General features: G+C 41.8%; 1 protein-coding gene across 1 annotated transcript in view; it reads right to left on the bottom strand.

Moving 5' to 3' along the window:
• CNTN3 (contactin 3) overlaps positions 1–13,194 on the bottom strand; it is a 423,344-nt gene that overhangs the window by 386,557 nt on the left and 23,593 nt on the right. The gene's annotated exons all lie outside the window — the stretch shown is intronic.

Raw genomic sequence — 13,194 nt, 5'->3', positions numbered from 1 at the left:
ATATTAGAGTGCCAGTTCAACTCTACCCACCTTCTCATCAAGCTCCCACTGATCACCTGGGAAGGCAGCTAATGATGGCCCAAGTACCTGGGCCCCTGCCACCCATGTGGGAGAACCAGGACCTCCATCTGGGTCTCTTCAGCCTGGCCCAGCCCCAGTCATTGCAGCCATTTTGGGAGTAACCCAGCAGATAAAAGATCTAGACCTCTCTCTTCCTCTCTTTGTGTTTCTTTCCTCTCTCTGCCACCACTCTATATCTCTCCTTCTCTGTCACTCAGCTTTTCAAATAAATAAATAAATCTTTAAAACAAAAAAAGAAAAACACTTCCTAACTTATCTTATGAGACCCACATTATCACACCACATTTTACCAGACACTATAAAAGAAAATTAAAGACCAATAGTATCTCAAGATGTAATTTTCAAATCAATTAAATTTCCAAAAATACAGACAATTTAAAATAATGGCAAATGAAATTATATACATTTTAAGTGGAGTGTGTTCCAGAACACAAGATGGTTTAAAACTCAAAATACTTGTCCCCATCAGTGTAACATGTGATATTAACAAAAACGAGGAGAAGGAAGAAAATCATCACCATCACCTTCATTTGGTCAAAGAAAATGCTTAGGACAACTGCTTCACCCTGATGGGAAAGGAGTATCAACAAAAACTCCAGCTAATAACATTCTTAATGTGGGAAATTGTTCTACTGTCAAGAGGAGGGTAAAGAAATCTTTTCTCATCACTTCCATGCACCACGGGACTAAAGACTGTGCAGTAAGAGGAGCTAAAAAAATAGGGGTCAGTGCCATGGAATAGTAGATTAATCCTCTACCTGTGGTGCCGGCATCCCATATGGGCGCCAGTTCTAGTCCTGGCTGCTCTACTTCCAATCCAGCTCTCTGCTATGGCCTGGGAAAGCAGTGGAAGATGGCCCAAGTCCTTGGGCCTTTGCACCCATGTGGGAGACTCGGAGGAAGCACCTGGCTCCTGGCTTTGGATTGGCACAGCTCTGGCCATTGTGGCCATCTGTGAAGTAAATTAATGGACGGAAGACCTGCCTCTCTGTCTCTCCCTCTCACTGTCTGTAACTTTACCTCTCAAATAAATAAAATCTTAAAAAATAAATAAATAAAAGCCATTCAGGTGAGGAAACTGTCATTCACAGGCAATGGGACTAAGCATTTAAAAAACCACAAAATGTACAAAAGGAAAGAAAAATGACCTGAATTATAATGTGTATCTTTAGCAATGTTAAAGAATACAAGATCGGGGCTGGCGCCATGGCTCACTTGGCTAATCCTCCGCCTGCGGCACTGGCACCCCGGGTTCTAGTCCCAGTTGGGGCTCCGGATTCTGTTCTGGTTGCTCCTCTTCCAGTCCAGCTCTCTGCTGTGGCCTGGGAAGGCAGTGGAGGATGGCCCAAGTCCTTGGGCCCTGAACCCCTGTGGGAGACCGGAAGAAGCACCTGGCTCCTGGCTTCGGATCAGTGCAGCGCACCAGCTGTAGTGGCCATTTGGGGGGTGAACCAATGGAAAGGAAGATCTTTCTCTGTCTAACTCTGCCTGTCAAAAGAAAAAAAAAAAAAAAAGAATACAAGATTGGGCCGGCGTGTGGCTCACTTGGTTAATCCTCCGCCTGCAGCGCTGGCATCCCATATGGGTGCCAGGCTCTGTTCCTGGTTGCTCCTCTTCCAGTCCAGCTCTCTGCTGTGGCCCAGGAGGGCAGTGGAGGATGGCCCAGGTGCTTGGGCCCTGCAACCGCATGGGAGACCAAGAAGAGGAACCTGGCTCCCGGCTTCGGATCAGTGCAGCGCCGGCCGTAGTGGCCATTTGGGGAGTGAACCAATGGAAGGAAGACCCTTCTCTCTGTCTCTCTCTCACTGTCTACAACTCTACCTGTTAAAAAAAAAAAAAAAAAAAGAATACAAGATCAATATATTCAAATCATATGTATTCTTAAATAATAAAAAACTGAAAAATGAAAGTTTAAAAATCAAACATGATGGGACCAGCACTGTGGCACATAGTGTTTAACCCAGTCTGCAGTGCCGGCATCCCATATGGGTGCTGGTTCAAGTCCCGGCTGCTCCACTTCCAATGCAGCTCTCTACTAATGGCCTGGGAGGGCAGTGGAAGATGGCCCAAGTCCTTGGGCCCCTGCACCCGTGTGGTAAACCTGGAAGAAGCTCCTGGCTCCTGGCTTCTGGCTCCTGGCTTCGGATCAGCACAATTCCAGCCATTTCGGCTATCTGGGGAGTGAACCATTGGATGGAAGACCTCTCTGTTGCTCTACCTCTCTCTCTGTCTTGCTCTATCTCTCTCTGTAATTCTCTTTCAAATAAATAAAATAAATCTTTTTTAAAAATCCAACATGCAAAAGTATGTAAATATCAAACACCCAGGAATAAATCCAACAAATACACGCAATAATCTTATAAGGATATCATAAACATTGCTAATATGCATTAAAGATGACTTAAAGAAATGAAGAAAATGCTATGCTCACTAGTGTAAGGCTTTAAGCATGCTAAAGTGTCCATTCACCCTAAATTAACTTATATGTAAAATTTTTAATTCAATAGATACTTTCACTTACTTATTCATATTATTTATTCAACAGAGAAACAGAGACAGGCATCTCCTTTCTATTGGATCACTCTCAGGACAAAATGGCCAGGACACAAATGACAGCAGGGAATTCAATCCAGGCCTCTCAGGTGGGTCACAGCAACCTAACTCCTTGAGAGATCACTTGCTGCCTCCCAGGCTGTGTAACAGCAAGGAGGCCAACTTCCACATGTTACAAAAATGAAGACAATGGGGATGTTGTATAAAAATAGACAAATAGACAAGAGGATACAACAATGAGTTCAGAAATTGGCCCCACATATTAGTTCTCTTTATTTTTTTTTTAATCAAAACACTGAGGTAACGCATGGAACAAGAAATCCTTAATAAATGCTCCTGGAAAAATGGAGATCTATATTTTGAACAGTATCCTCCATGTCTTTGTTACTCTATACATACACATCCATTTTGCATGGATCATAGGACTAAATAGCAAATCACAAAGCTTCCAGAAAGATTCATAGGAGGTTACTTCTATTACCACAGTAGATCAAGCAAAATGCTGATTTCAAAAATGTTTTAAAATAATAAAACTAGATTTCTTCAAATTTAAAAATCTCTCCTCATAAAAACATCATTAGTAAAAATAATAGATAAGCATAGTATAGGAGCTATAGTAGCAGTACACTTGTGTGCTGAATATATAAGAAAATGATGAAGAGAAAACAGGCAGTAGACTTGGTCCAACACTTCCCATAAGACGACACATGAATGATAAATTAGCACATGAAAAGATGCTTAACAGCATTAGTCATGCAAGTTAAAACCATGGTAGGATACACTTTCTCATTTAGTAGAATGGCTAAGATCAGAAAGACTGACAAATGTTGGCAAAGAATGTAGTCACAGGAATTCCCCGAACACAGCAGGTGGGAATATGAAATGGAACAAGCACTGTGAGCCAAAGACCAAGTGCACACATGTGTTTCATGCATGCATGCATCATGGGGCATGGAAATACTACTCTCAGGAATGCTTGCCCACCAACTGCCTGGAATCCACATGTTTGTTGAATCTACATTTGCAACTGTCTCTCATTTGTACCTGGAGCGCCAAGGAAGGGCAGGGGGAGGTTTACAAGTGATGGAGTGAAGACAAGCGAGGCGAAAGCCATGGAGCATACCTAGTTCCCAACAGAAAGCGCACTCCATGCCAGACAAGGAACTCCCAGAGCTGGCCAGGTGGCAGAAGTGGGACTGACAGAAGGCTTTTCCTGGAGTTTCTGTGAGATGGGCAAGTTGTGGCAAGAGAAATCGCTTAAGAATTGCTTGTCTGAATAACTATGGCATGCTCCAGTGTGCAGGTGGACATCAGGCCTTAGGGTAATCTAGGAAAGAGGAAATACTGGCATGGCCAAGGAGAGTCAGGTAAAGAAGATGGCTCAGAGAGCAGGCTCTGGACAGCAGGTTAGATGTCAGCCACCAGTCAGTCATTCAGCCACACATTAATGAAGGCCAAACAGACAAATGCAGGGTCTAAGAAAAGACAATTCAAAAAATGACTCAAGAATGAAAAACTAATGCCTACCAGCAGACGAAGGAATAAGCAATTTGTGGTAGATTACTAAATTAGAACAGTTCTTTGAAACTAAACAAACACACCTAACTGCTGATGCATGCAACAACACCCATATAATACCTGTGACCTTAAGCAAAATGCCCACACTGTGAAGGACATATACCTTATGTTTCCACTCTTATGAAGTCTGAGAATAGACAAAACCTTACTGTAGCTGGAATTAGGAGTGACTGCCTGGAGAATGGGGATGTGGGACAGACTGAAAATGACCATGAGAGAAATTCCTTGGGAAATGTCACTTTTTTATCATTTTTTGTGGGCACCTATTTGTGACTACCTGGGGGTAATCCACTGTCCAACTGCATCAAAATGAACACATACAAGCTCTGTGCGCTAGACTGCATATTAATTACACTTCAATTTTTAAAAGTGAAAAAATCCATTAGCGATTATACATTTGAAGCACAAAATTGCTTTGGCTATTTTTACTGCTTATTTTCCATCTTTATCCTTCACTCATGGGTCCAGTAAGAGACAACAGTTAATTGCAGTTGTTTCAAGCACAGGCTTTGCAGACCCACAGGCCTAGCTGTAGCCCTGGCTCTTGTCCCTGGTTCTTATTCCCAAATCTGCACAATGTTATGCAAGGTACTCATCTTTTCTAATTCTGAGCTTTTTCATCTGAAAAGAAATGAAGGTAACGGTGCCTACTTCTTACCCAAATGATCCGTCTGGGCTCATACAATATAGGAAAGCCATTACTGATAATAAGAACCACAAAACCAAAGCTACTACTATTGATAACATTGTTAAAATATGTCTGTGCACTAAACAATTCCACATGATGTATCTTTGGTTATTTGTATTTTATACATTAAAATGAATTCTGCATTTCATTTTATTACAGTCAAATGTGACACCTTTCACAGCTTCATCTCTGACACCTTACAAAATTGTCACCCAAAAGAGATGATACAAAGGAAAACAGCATGTCCATTATAATCTTGTTTCTCGAGAGGTATGAACTGCTGCCTTGCACTTCAACGTGTGATACATGTACTGTGGCATATGATCTTCAGAGCACAGCGTTAAATGGATACTACTAATTCTCCCATGTGACAAGGCTTAGGGCAGTACCGTGCTCCAAGACTTCAAGGGAGATGGGCTGTACAGTTCGGATTTCCATCTTATCGTTCAAGCCCTGGTTCTTGCCATCTTTCAGCATGAAGCCTCAGCAAATTGGCTAATCTTCTCAAGCTGGTTGTCCTGGATCAGGCCCTGCATCCTTACACAGCACCTGTATGTATTAGTCCATTTTTGTTGCTATGATGAAAAATAAGAGGCTGGATGACTCACAAAGAAAGCACGTTCGTTCTGCTCATGGTTTTGCAGGCTGAAAGTCCAAACAGCATAGCACAAGCTCTTGTGAGGACCTCAGTTCAGGTGGCATCACAGTGGGAAAGTGCAGAGCAGGAGAGATCGCATCAGGAGACAGGCAGCCAGAGCACGGTGGGAGGAGTCAAGCCCTCACTCTTACTACATTCACTTAGTTCCTTCCAAGAGCAGTATCCCCCAAAACCTCAGGAGTCCCCGCCTCCCAGGTCTCATGTCTTTAAGAGTCCACCACCTCCCAAGACAGCCACACTGGGGACCACTCTTCCAACACAAGAACCCTGGCTTGACAGATCACATCCAGTCAAAGCGATGGCCAAATCCGGAAGCAAGAAAGTAGATCTTTCCTCTCTGGTCCTTTCTAATCTATCCAGGCAGATAACAGATACAAAGAGTGTTTCCTCCTTGATAATTCCCTCTGAAAGGAAGAGAGTGGGAAGTGGCACATCTAACTTTAATAAAATATTGTAGCTGAGACTGTTTCATGCCTGGGGTTATTAGATGTAAGGATTCTGATGGGTCAGTTTCCATAAGTCATAAGTTTGCACTGCTGCAAATATCACAGTTACAGGGAGAAGCACAAATTAAGCTGCACTTTCCGTAGTACTTGAATACAAAAGTTGAAACAAAAGTTGGTATCTAATTCACACTACTTTACATGTTAAAGAATAACTGCACAGAAGTCCAAACTTGATGGATTTTCTATTTAAAAAAAAAAAAAAAAAAACTGTGGGAATCAAGTCCTTGCAAACTACAGAATTAATCATTGGCTGACATTTGTGGGCTTAAATTGTATTCGACTTCTCATTTTGAAATCAGGTTTTGGACAACCACAGCACAATAAATAACTGATCATCCTTCAAAGTGTAATGCACTGCCTAAATTTTGTATTTGTATCTGACCTAAAATCCCTGACATAGAATAATACTGGTCTTTTGTAGAATCCAGAAAAAAAAAACAACCTAATTTAATCATTAAACATTAAGTATATATACATTTTAAAGCACACTGTAAAAATCAAAAATCAAGTTAGTTCCTTCATATAATTTTTATATGTATCACTATGGAATATTTAATGGCTGTCTCAAAAAGTTAATGAATATACTATTTCAAGTAAACAAAGCTAAAAATGTATCTTAATGTTGGAGAAATACAGGTAACAAGGTATCCATTCATGCCCATTTAAGACCGTTTTCTTAGCTGTCAAAATGAGCTACAGAAGAACAAATGGGAATTGCATTGTATTTTATTTCACCTTTCCACAGAGGCACAGTATGAAATTCTTTCCTTGTAACTTCCTTGTTAAAATTACAATGTATCAAGTAGAATACCAAGCCACTGGGATAATGGCAAAATTACTGTCTTGGCATTCAGACTTCATTTCCTCAAAGATTTCGGAAGTTGTGACAAGCTGCTAGATGTCTTCAAACTACAAAGAAAAAGCAAAATATCCTTATCTTGGCTGGCACAGGACAAGGCAGCAAACAAAGCAGGGCGTATAGCCTAGGGCAATGATTTCTCTATAGAGATTCCAGATCTGAGAAAACCACTTATCAAAATATTTGTTCCTCTATAGTGATAGGGGCGGTTTCCACCCAGACATGTAGTGGATAGTTAATCAAAAGAACACATAGAAATCGTTAATAAAATGAGTCTAGAGGGAGAATGCAAATATATCTGTGTACCCCATTAATGTCCTTACTGGATTGACTACCAGAAACACTCCCCTTCGTCTTGCAGCCTTCTACCTTGCATTAACAATGAGGGATACACTGCAAGGTCTGAAGAAAAATTTGTTTAAAAAAATATACACCAAGAGCCTGCTTAATGAATGACCACAGAGCTGGTCTCGGAAAGTACAAATCCCCTATATAGAACTGTCTATACCTATGTGTCTAGATGTTGGTTAAGTTACTTCATCTCTCTGAGTCTCCATTTTTTGATCTGATCAAAAGGGTTAATAACAGTCCTTACCTCTGGGGATGGATGGAAAATTCAATGAACATAAGCACTTGAAGTGTGCTGACACATACTATAGTATTATAAGCATCTTACTTAATAGTATTATAAATGCATGAATAAAGCCATAAAACCATTCAAGCAACACATTAGGTTTAACACTATTCAAACATATATCAAGAAGAAAAGAAAACCATATTGGAGCTCCTGCCATGTGTGCTTGCTGCACACCTAATCTGCCTTGGTGCAGACTTTAATGACCACCCTCTCAGTGGTGCTCACTCCATCTAATGGAGGTTGCAGCCCTCCTCCTCCTCTTGGGACTCTTCGAGGTCCATGGACCTAGCAAGCAGACGATGCCATAAAGGAAATACAACTGAGTTGAACACAGGGCTTATTTCTTTGCATGTGTCATGGTTATAGTGTTTTCATTCTCATTCAGACACAGGATTGCATGTGCACACACACACACACATGCAATTTCAAATAAAAGCATGGCCATTTGCTTTTTTGTTGTCAACCAGATGTGGGCAGAAGTGATGTGTGTCTCCTCCTAGAAGAACCGTAAAGACAACTGCACATTTTTCCATGTGTCATTTCCCATATTACTATGGGAAGGGAAGCACCACCATCAAAATTGAATTTTGACCACTCTAAGTCCCAACATGAAACAACAATGGGTAGATCCCACATGCCACTTAGAGTGGATATGTTGCATGAGCAAAGAAAAGCTGTGGCCATATTAAGCTATAATGATTTTCAGGACTTAGCTTGCCTAATATAACAGCAAAGCAAGAAAGAAAAATGGAGATATCTGTCTAATAAACAGTTAAACTTAGGCGTGCCACTTTGCTCAGAGACATATATCTTGAATTTTTTAATAGAGACAAGCAATACTTTTGGGGGCAGCAGGGGGCAGTGTTTGAGCCAAAATGACTTGAGTACCTGAGATCTGTAAATGAATGTAGACTTCCTAATACAGGAATGGACCATATGCATATGGGAAAAGTAACCAGATACAAATATACTATGAGGGTATCTCAAAAGATCTGTGGCAAATAGAATTAGAAGATAAGTTTAGGATTTGCAATGTTGTTTGTTTCAAGTCCTGACTCCATTTCCTATTGCAGGTTCCTACTAGTGCATGCCCTGGAAAGCAGCAGGTAGTGGCTCTAGTACATGCATCCCTGGCATCCACATGGGAGACTCAGATTGGGTTCCAGGTTCCTATTCATTCAGCCTGGTCTGGGCCTAGCTGCTGTTGATATTTGAGAAGTGAACCAATGGATAGAAGAGCTCTCTCTTTTTTTCTCTCTCCCTCTCAATTATATAAAACTAAGTAATTTTTAAGAAGTAAGTTTATTTTGGATCAACAATTGTTTTAAATACATGTATAAGAAAACATTTGCCAAATGACGATAAGAAATTAAGCAGACAGGGATTGGCATGAAAGCTTGAGATATAGATCAGAATTTGGAATGCCAACAGATGAGTGAGAACTTGGCCAAAGAGAGGAAGGACACACACACACATAAAAGAGGAGTGTGGAGAAGGAGGCAGGGATGCCTATGCAGTGCCCAGAGCAGTGGTGGTTACAGCTCCCCTTACCCCTCCCACCTCTTTTGGAAAACATGAGCGCCTTTTGACGGATTCATTAACTGGGGGCCACTAGGTTCTTCAGAGGGCACAGACCAAGCGATCGATCCTACATTGCAATTCCCACCCAGCCTTCAAATTAAGTGGTCATGTGGGAGAAAAAGCTCCTCACCCTTATCTGCACTCACCTATGACTGTCGGCCTGGTCTTAACACCCACATACAAGGATGTGGTGCCTATGTCAATCGTAGAATGAGTGAATTTATAATAATTCACCAATCACTAGCCTCCTTTCAGAGAACCCATCAACCAGTGGCAGCTACACCTTTACTGGGAACGTGCCCAACACCTAGAATCAGTGGTACTGGCCTGTGTGAGAGCCATCCCAATCACAGTGATGCTATGAATATAAATATCTATCTATCTATCTATCTCTCTCCCTCTCTCTCTCTATACTTAGATATGTGTTCACTGCTAAATAGGAAGAAAGATGACCCTCAAAGATTCATTTCACCCTTTCTCTCTGTGTCTCCCTCTCTCTGTCTGTAGCTCTACCTCTCAAATAAATAAATAATCTTAAAAAAAAAAAAAAGGTGGAGAGGGGAGAGCTGTGGCATAGAAGGCTAAGCCTCTGCCTGTGGCACCAACATCCCATAATAGCACTGGTTTGTGTCCCAGCTGCTCCTCTTCCCATCCAGCTCTCTGTCTACAGCCTGGGAAAGCAGCAGAAGATGGTTCAAGTGCTTGGGCTCCTGCACCTACATGGGAGACATGGAAGAAGTTCATGGCTTCTGGCTTTGGACTAGCCCAGCTCTGGGCCATTGCGGCCATTTGGAATGTGAACCAGCGAATGGAAGACCTTTCTCTCTGTCTCTCCCTCTCTCTGTCTGATTCAGCTCACTATTGCTGTATTTCTCTGAATTCCACATGTGATTATTACAAGCATACAGGAGCTCTGTCAACCTCATCTAATGTTCTGGGGTAGACACAGCCAACCATTTACAGAGTCAGATTATATTACAAATTGATTTCCTTGCATTCTTCTCTCTATTATACTTAGGCATTATGTCGTCTGCTTCTTAATCAAGTAAGTTTGTTATATATTCTCTGTAACTCATGTCAGCATATAAAGGGGATGTTAGCAAGTATTCATTAGATAAATGAGGTTTGAGAATTGCTAATTCTCAGAAGAGCAAATAAAAGAATACTATTGTGGAAACGTGGGAAGCTTTGATGATCAGGTTGGCAGACTTTTTGGAATTTTTGGTTTTGGTTTTGGTCTTATGTTTCTCTACATGAAAAAGGTGGTAATCAAAAGTAATTCAAGGGGAGCCAGCGCTGTGTCACAGCAGGTTAAAGCTCTGTCCTGAAGTGCCAGTATCCCATATGGACGTCGGTTCTAGTTCCAGCTGCTCCTCTTCCAATCCAGCTCTCTTCTGTGGCCTGGGAAAGCAGTAGAAGATGGCCCAACTCCTTGGGCCCCTGCACCTGCATGGGAGACCCAAAAAAAGCTCCTGGCTCCTGGCTTTGGATCAGCCCAGCTCCGGCCATTGCGTCCATCTGGGGAGTGAACTAGCAATGGAAGACCTCACTCTGTTTCTACCTCTCTCCATAACTCTTTCAAATAAATAAGATAAATCTTTAAAAAAAAAAAAAAAGTAATTCAAGGGGCCAGTCCTTTGGTGTAGTGGGTAAAGCCACCACCTGCAGTGCTGGCATCCCATATGGATGCCGGTTGGAGACCTGGCCGCTCTGCTTCTGATCCAGCTCTCTGCTATGGCCTGGAAAAGCAGTGGAAGATGGCTCAAGTGCTTGGACTCCTGCACCTGCCTGGGAGACCCAGAAGAAGCTCCTGGACCCTGGCTTCAGATCGGCCCATCTCCAACCATTTTGGTCATTTGGGGAATGAACCAGAGGATGGAAGACTTCTTTCTCTGTCTGTCTCTCTGTCTCTGTCTCTCTCTCTCTCTCTCTGCCTCTGCTTCTCTGTAACTCTGCCTTTAAAATAAATAAATAAATCTTTTTTTAAAAAGTAATTCAAAGGGTACCACGTTCAGTGACATGAGTACAGGAGGAAGCAGGAGGAAGCAGGTGAGGTCACTGGAGTGTGGCAACAAAGGCCGGTGAGGCGTGGCAGGAAGACAGATCTGAAGAACCATGAGAAGAAGTCTCCATCATGATACGTGATGGAGGAAAGAATCAATGGGGTCTCCAAGGTTTCTGGCCTCCCTGACAGAGAGGATGGATGGACCTGAGACAGAAACAGGGGTGTGCAAGACAAGAAGACACACATGGAGTGAAGGATGCATTCAAGTTCAGACAGGCTCCAGTTTAAATCAGCAGAAGACATTCAGATGGAAAAGACAGACAGGAATTGGCAATTTGGGACTCAGCACAAGCAAGACGGATGGTACCTAAGGGAGCACAGAAGTGCCAGAGAGAGGAGAGAGGGGAGAGGGGAGAGGGGACAGAGGGGAGAGGAGAGAGAGGGGAGAGGGGAGAGACAGAGAGAGAAAGAGATTGAGAGAGAGAGAGAGAGAAACAGAGGAAAAGGAGGCTAAACATCAGCCTGGTGGAGCAGCAGGTGAACACACATAAAGGACGCTGAACATCCCGGCGTAGGAGACTCTAAGGAGGAGAAGCCGTGTTCAGAACAGTGGCAGACACCACCGAGAACATAAAAAGAGCAAGACTGAGAACAGCCCAGGAACGTGACGCTGAGAAGCTGCTCCTGTAGTGGCCGGATGAGAAGGCAGACTGCAAGGCTACCGATACCATGGCTGCAGACAAATTAAGGGGGCAGGTGTAGGCCACCTGTTCTAGAAGATCCGCCATGTAAGAGAGGACAACAGGAAGAAACTGTGAGTCGCTGGTTACTGATGTCAACAGAGAACAAGAAGAGACATGTTGATTCTGGGAGGTAAGAGTCAAATTAGACTGGAGAACTAGAAATAACACACCGACACTAAATATCACTTAGCAAGAAGACAAACAAAATGAGACACACACACACAGGCACACACGCTGTATCTGATGATTTCGCTGTAAGAAATGAAAGAAAGTAACACAAATGCTTTCTCTAATCCCTCAGACTTCAGGCAGTGGCTATCGTGGGTGGCTTGGCTGTGACAAGGACATTCGGGGACACCGTTTTCCTGAAAGAAAATGAAGATAAAGCACAGATTCACAGTAGGGATTTGCTTCACAGCAAATGATTGTGGGTCACATCTAACTGAAGATTAACCTCTTACAGTTTTAGTAAACTTATTTTTTTGTAAACCTTAAACAAAACTGGATTTTATGTGTCTCGTTGATCGTAAATCCTCTCTAGGAAATCCCTTTTGTAGTAAATTTACACAATAAAAATGTGAAACTTACTAAGTCAACAATTGCTATCTTTCATTACTTCATAAAACTAACAGTTATTGACTGCCTACTGTGTTTGAGGAACAAACATAGCCTTAAAATAACTGAGCTGTGTAAGATGTAAATGAATATGCAAACTGACACAATATCCTAATTTATATATTATTGGATGTTGAGTTTTTGTTTGTTTTGTTTTTAGAAGATGTCACACAAATTCTAACTAGCAAATTAACTGAGAGTTTTATAGCTTGGCAAATTTGTTTTCACTTTAGAACAATTTATGACAAGGAGTATGTAATGCGTTGTGGCTAATTAATGACTTTTTTGTGGTTTGACATACATAATACATTAGCTCTGTGATAGTTTTGTTTCAGATCCTCCTGAATCATCTCTCTCCAGAAGCTGAAGTCATGTAAGTGATGGAAAGAATAGAAGCTCCATTTTCTTTTCTGCTTCCTAACAACTTCTGATACCAAAGTAATTTGCTCATGAACATCAAAGAACAATGGATAGAGATGGAAAGCTGAGAGACTACTGCATATGCCTTAAATTTCCAAAAATACAACTTACCAGTTGAGAATTCCTAATGGAGTTAAAAAGTCGAAAACACTCACAGGAAGGGAAACCATTTTCATTATTGCAAAGAATACGTTATCCCGGTGTGAGTGGAAGAATGACAACTATCAGTGATCAAATGTCTTTATGATATCAACTATTTTTAATTGTACA

Source organism: Oryctolagus cuniculus, chromosome 10 (genome assembly GCF_051225735.1).
Source record: "Oryctolagus cuniculus isolate XC-2025 breed Fujian yellow rabbit chromosome 10, ASM5122573v1, whole genome shotgun sequence".
Classification (NCBI taxonomy): Eukaryota; Metazoa; Chordata; class Mammalia; order Lagomorpha; family Leporidae; genus Oryctolagus; species Oryctolagus cuniculus.
Note: the sequence above shows the minus strand (reverse complement) of the source record. Positions and strands in the feature narration are given on the sequence as shown.